Consider the following 6,538-nt stretch of genomic DNA (forward strand, 5'->3'; position numbering starts at 1 on the left):
ATAGACTCAGCGCGGAGAGCCGTCAGCTCTCCCCTGCGGCGGCTCCCATGGCAGAGATCTGCCGTGGGATATCGCTACGCCCGTGGACAGAAGGCCTAAGGCAGTGAGGAGGAGACTGAATGGAGCAGTGATTGCGTAAGACTACTGGCACCCTATTCACTTTCAGCAGGACTGCCGACATAGCTGAGCAGCAAGCGCTTGCCCATTACTGTCAGTTATGTTGGAGCGCCAACTGCGCAGGCTCGGCCTCTGCTCCATCTGAACGGGTTATGAGCTTGTGTAAAAGAGCCCTAACAAAAAGCACACTGCACTGCCACCTTAACCCCTTGAGTGGCGGGTTTCCTACCACCCTGTCGTGCCCACCAGGGCAGGTTTTTTTAAAATGGTCTAATCATTGAATTTCAACTAATTTTGCAGTTGCGTCTCAAGAGCCATAACTTTTTCATTTTTCCATTGACACGGCCATATGAGGGCTTGTTTTTTGTGGAACAAGTTGTGATTTTTTAAACAGGGGGGGAGGAAAAAAAAAAATGGGGAAAAAAGAAAAAAAGGGGCCATGTCATTAAGGGGTTAAATAATGTATTAACTTCCTTCTCTGGGTCATTACGACTTATGGATACCACATGTGTGATTGTATTTTTGATTTTTTTTACAAAGTAAAGGGAGACAAGTGTTTTTATAATTTTTTACCTTTTTTTTTTTTTTTTTTTTTTTTTTTTGTCCCTTTAGGGGACTTCCACAGGGACCCATCAGGACCCCTGATCCCATTCCGGGGGTCTGATGGTGACAGCCCTTTACATGCTGCAGTCACATAGACTGCAGCATGTAAGGGGTTAACACAGCAGAAATCGGAAGTTTTCTCTGATCTCTGCTGTAAGAGCTGGTACCTAGCTGTCCTCTGACAGCTAACAACCAGCTCTCCCTGCCACAGAGACCATCGGCTTGCTTCTGACAAGCCGATGGTCTCCATGGCAACCTGTAAACAAACCAGTGCAGGAGATTGCCGGCATATCGGCAATATCTTCTGCTGGTTTTTCAAAGCCCTTGCTTTGTTCTCTGTGGGTCTGTGCAGGCAGAGCACACTGTCACAGCTTGTGGCATTGTGCTCTGCAGCTCCCATAGTGATACATAGCCCGGAAATCTTCCGGGCTGTATCGCTATGAGCAGTGGAGCTCGTCCCGGAAATTTTCCGGGCGTGCCACTCAAGGGGTTAAGGGTCCAGAGAACGGTATATTTGGGACTCTATTCCACAGGCAGCACAAAGACCTATTAGAGGCACTTGAGCTATTCACATGGATGTTATACCAGATGGACAATGGTCTGCGTGTCAGAAATCACTGCATGCCCCATTTTCACAGGCTGGTATAGTAAATGCAATGTGCAGGGTCTGCGCATATCATATACATGTGGGGAGTCTGTGTTTTAAGGCTTTTTTGGTAAAAACATTGCAAAGAGGTTAATTTATAGCAAGTTATTGAAAAGTGTACAGTTTCTTGTTTTTACATTGATGGCGCTTTGGGTATTTGTGTTTTTTTCCCTTTAGCCGCATCATGCTCCGGGTGTAGTGCTTCCCAGAAGATTCACTTTAGAACATGAAATGCCAGGAAAAAAGAGCAAGTAAGAGTCAAGGGGTTTTTTAAAACACACAAGCATGTCAAAAGTGAAAATACTGTCTGCAAAAGAGGACTAATCTTCGTATACAAATCCAGAGTTCTGGTCCGATTTTAGTGAAATTTAGCATGAGCGTTCTTCAGCACAGGCGACGAATACTGGCGGAATTAAAAATCAAGAACTCACGACTTCCCCTGTAATTCTTGTTGCTAATAACAACCAATCACAGTGCATCTTTCATTTCTTATGCTGCTGAGGTAAAATTAAAGCTGCGCTGTGATTGGTTGCTATGAGCAACACAGATCGTCTTTTGCACAGCTTCCATAACAGTGCGGCGCTGGGCTATTTTTGTGGCCACTTTGTATATTCCAGGACTGCTAGTCATAAAATCTTTTTGAAAGCTCAATTTTCAATACCCAATCTTGCTCTTAGGACTTATTTAGACCACCGTATATTGGCTCGGTTTTCACGCCGTGCCGATATACTGTGTCTCTGCGGGGGGGGTGAGGATGGAAGAGCCAGGAGCAGGAACTGAGCTCCCGCCCCTTGCCACTATTTGCAATGGGAGGGGTGGGATGGGGCGGAGCTAAGTGCAGGCACTTAGCTCCACCCCTGTCTCGCCCCCTCCCATTGCAAATAGTGGAGCAGGGAAGGGGCAGGAGCTAAGTTCCTGCTCCTGGCTCTTCCATCCTCCTCCCCCTGCAGACAAGGACAACGTATATCGGCTCGGTGTGAAAACGGAGCAGATATACGGTCGTCTGAAATAGCCCTTATAGTGTCGTGCAACGCATGGGTGCATCACCTAAAATTCTGCTATGTGCACAATCTAATAGGGCTACAGAGAACGGCACGGATTTCTATCTTCCACTACATAGGTGCATGCATATACTGCACTACACATAGGGACTGGGCTACATTAGTCAGCATTGGGGGAGCAATATTCAGAAGTGAGTGTACTGGGAAGTCAGAGCGCCGAAGCTGGAGAATAACTAGAACAACCGCAGTTACAGTTTGTCTGACAGCATCTTAGTACATTGCTCATAAATTAGTGAACACTTAAGCATCACAGCATATCTCCAAGCCACTTACAATTCAGGGCTAATCTGTCCAGTTAGCAGGCAGAAGTGATTGGGAATCAGTTTCACCCGTTTTGGTGCAAATAAAAATCAACCCCCAAAAAGGGAATGGCTTTGCAGGTGGAGGCAACAGACTATTACAGCGCCACAGTCAGACAGTATGCGGGTGCACTGGGCCGTGGGTTCCTCCTGGTGCAAGACGATGAAGGCCATTTATGTGGCTCTTACATCCCCCAGAGTGAATCTGAGAACATCTAAGACATTGTGTACCAGTGTATTCGAGTAGAGCCACAAACTGTCCAGGAGCTCACCGACGCCCAGATCCACCAGGACACCACCCACTGTCATCAGGAGAATGCCCACATGTCACCAGTGGATACACAGGCACATGGGCGCCATACACACTACTGAGGACACATTAGGAGTTGCCATAATGAAATCTACACTAATTGATTCTCTGGATGCTTTTGGTTGCTATTGACCACCATTACATGATTTGGATCAGCGAATTTTACAATTTGTATCTGTAAAGATTTTCAACTTAGCTCTATTGTTAATTGAGATCCGATGTGTGATGTAAGTGTTCCCTTAATTAATTTGAGTAGTGTAGTATTCAGGTCTGCAGATTCCAAAGAATCTGCATGTTAGAGGAGGCTGTGCCACAGATTTCACTTCACTCATTTAGGGCTTATTCAGATGGAACTTAGCTCCGCCCCTTCCTATTGCAAATCATGGTGAGGGGCGGAGAGAGGGTGGGAGTTCAGTGCACTGCTCCCGACTCTTCCAGCCTCCTCCCCCTGCCGATATACGGTCGTCTGACTAAGCCCTTAAAATGGTGAAATCCACTGCTTAAGGCCAGCTGCACATGGGCGGATTTGCATTGCGGAATCCGGAGTTAGCGTCTGTCTCCGGATTCAGCAGCAAATACCGTCCATAGCATGGTATGGAAAAAAAAACGCTTTTTCCTCCATTACACACGGAAATCAATTGCAATTTTCCACTCGCAGAGGGGAAGAAAAAAAAATCACAGCACGCTCCATTTCTGTGCGGATCCTGCATGGATGGCTTCCATTGTAGTAAATGTAAGCAGTCTGACCCACGGCCCTTGCGCAATGAAAGGTCACGGATTCCACATCATCACCAAGCGGGAAAAGCTGGGATTTACAAAAAGAAAAAAAAAAAACTGTACTGCACATGTCCAACGGCTCGCCATGGGGACCATTCGCAGTACATCAAAAGAAGAAGAAAAGCAGGTACGCGCGGATGGCGGCTCGGCACAGGCTCAGATTCTGCAGTGGGCTCCAGCGTGAGGAATTCGAGCAGCCGTGTGCAGCCGGCCTAAATGGTCACACTGGACTGAATCCGCACCGTCAGGTCTATTTACACTGTGGATTTTCTTTGCCGCAGGTGGATGAGGTTTCTTCCGGTATCACCCACGTTGCTTGTACTATAGAACGCAGTGCTTCTGCTGTGTGGATGCACCCTTGTAGTGGCACACAGCCCTGCCCGTGTTACGCCATAACAAGGTTGAGTTGGTATTGATTGCCATACGGCTTAATCTTACCCATCTATCACAGGAAAGTATTTAAAATATACGTCCAAATGTAAGCAGCTGATTCTTCTGGTAGAGGCTTACTAATAATAGGAGGGGGTCAGCCACGACATGTCCGAGCGCCAAGTTCCCACCACTGGTCCTACATGTGGCCGCAGTCTTCATCGGAGATGTACTCTACAGGTTCTCGCTCACCCCGGATTCCTCTATAAACATGCATACTTGGATCAGTGGAGTGATCGTGTTTAGGGCAGTTCCACATCAGCGTTGGGACCCGGTCGGAGGCTCTATTTCAGATCCAGGATGAAATCCAGGCAGCTGAGCAGAAAGTGAACAGACCCCAATATAGTGAATGGGGTCAGTTCGGCGCTGTTTGGTTCCATCATAAGACGGAGCCGTTAAGTCTCCCCGAGCGGATCAGTAAACCGGAACCCCGAGCGCAGATGGGTGCACTGATATATGCAGGAACAAGGGCTAGGGCTTGTTCCGATTCAACTTCACCCATCCTTGATGTCCACTCCTGCCGGCCATGAAGGTCCACATAAACGGACTGCAGGCTGATCCTGCCTGCCGCTGGGACTACCGTCCATCACCGGCCCTGTGGGGCCACGCTGGGTCTCCCCACTATGGAGAGCACTGGATGGTCACTTAGAACAGTGTTCCAACTCCAGTCCTCAGGGACCACCAACAGGTCATGTTTTCAGGATTTCCTCCGTGTTGCACAGGTGATGTAATTATTGTCAGTCCTCAGACATTCTCTCTATATAGGATATCCTGAAGACATGACCTGTTGGGGGCGCTGAGAATCGCTGACCTAGAAGATGGGCAGTTGGCATGTTCTGCCATCAGTCCACCAGGCACAGATGACTTGTTACCCTGAGACCAGGGTGCCCACCAGATGAGGAAGCATTTATGCATCAGAGAGAAGACACATTTTCATCACAGCGCCAACTTCGAATATTCCACCATCGCCTCCTCCCCGACGGAGAACGGAACAGTCACAAACGGCGTCCAGACAACAGAGGTCAGTAGAACACAGACGTGAAGAGTTAGGTTTCAGCGCAAAAGATCAGCCCAGTCCTGGTATGTACAGACAATATTCACACGCATGTTCAGCATGATACTAGAGGCGCCGAGCGGGAACGTGGGAGGAAATTATTTGTAATGGGTTAAATAGCGCAAGCGATTTTAGGCTGATTGAAAAAAAATTGCAGCATGACCAATTTTTGAGCGATTCTGCCCATTCTTTCCTATGGGAGCGTGGCAGCACACGGGCATACATACCAGGGTGATGTGGGGTTTTTCATTTCGCTTGATTCTAAACATGGAAATGCATCACAAAAAAACTGAAATTCGCAGCCTAAGCGCATACGATACAGGTCAGATTTTTTTCCACTCGCCCATGTAAGTAGTGCCTAATGGCGGGCAGAGGTAAGTGGCATCAGCGACATGTATCTACCTGCTGTGGGGATGACTGGCATCATTGTGTTCTCTGCGCCGGATTACATAGAGTTAAAGTGTCCGTGTTGGTGGCATCCGGGTCCACAAGACTGGCACAGCACCCATACTGCCAGCTAGATGCTCCCTTCTTCAAGTGGCCATGTGGTGCCCAATATGAGCCACACCGGGCAGAGATGTGCCAGCTGCTGCCACCCTCACCTGCAGCGCCTCCACTAATGGACCCTCCGTGCAAAACTTAGAGCTGCCGGAAAGTTTGTCCCCGGCAGCTCCGGTCACCTCCAGCTCCCCCGAAGCCCGGCGAGCAGAGGGGGCTATGAGCGCCGCACACGGGGGGAGCACGCCTAACAAAGGCTGGAGAGCGGCACATCGGGCACCGCTGCCGGGATGTACAGGCCTCGGGGACACCGCTGCTCCAGCATCCCCATCACTCACCTCCCGCAGATCACCGCTTTGTTCGCCGGGCCCCCCCGGTCACAGGCCCAGCTGCTTCTTCCAGTCGCTCGTGGCCCACTTTCCTCCTTTCTCTCCCTCTCTCCTCCACCTCCTCCTGGCAGCTCTCTCCGGCCAACCGCCACGGCGCGCTCTCCGCCTGTCACCTCCCGCCGGCGCGCTCACGTCTCCGTGCCCGCGCCGTCACCTGACAGCGGTATCTCCCGGGACCCCAGTCACGTGACTGGCCGAGCTCCGGTGGGGCAGCGCTGGGCTGTCCATGTCCTTCTGCTGCTCTACTAGGCGGAGGTGCAGCGGCTCCCCCAGGGCAGAGCAATGGAAGAACCTGTACAAGCCCCAGTGCAGTTAGCTGCTCCGGCCCCACTGGACAACTTTTACCTCACAGCAT

General features: G+C 49.9%; 1 protein-coding gene across 1 annotated transcript in view; it reads right to left on the reverse strand.

Annotated features, from left to right (window-relative positions):
- Window positions 1–6,295, reverse strand: part of NCK2 (NCK adaptor protein 2) — a 41,731-nt gene extending 35,436 nt beyond the window's left edge. The window contains exon 1 of the mRNA XM_066577594.1: window positions 6,133–6,295. The gene's annotated coding sequence lies outside the window, so the exon portion shown is untranslated. The remainder of the gene's footprint in view (window positions 1–6,132) is intronic.
- Between the last annotated feature and the right edge of the window lie 243 nt (window positions 6,296–6,538).

Source organism: Eleutherodactylus coqui, chromosome 1, assembly GCF_035609145.1.
Source record: "Eleutherodactylus coqui strain aEleCoq1 chromosome 1, aEleCoq1.hap1, whole genome shotgun sequence".
In the NCBI taxonomy this organism is placed as follows: domain Eukaryota; kingdom Metazoa; phylum Chordata; class Amphibia; order Anura; family Eleutherodactylidae; genus Eleutherodactylus; species Eleutherodactylus coqui.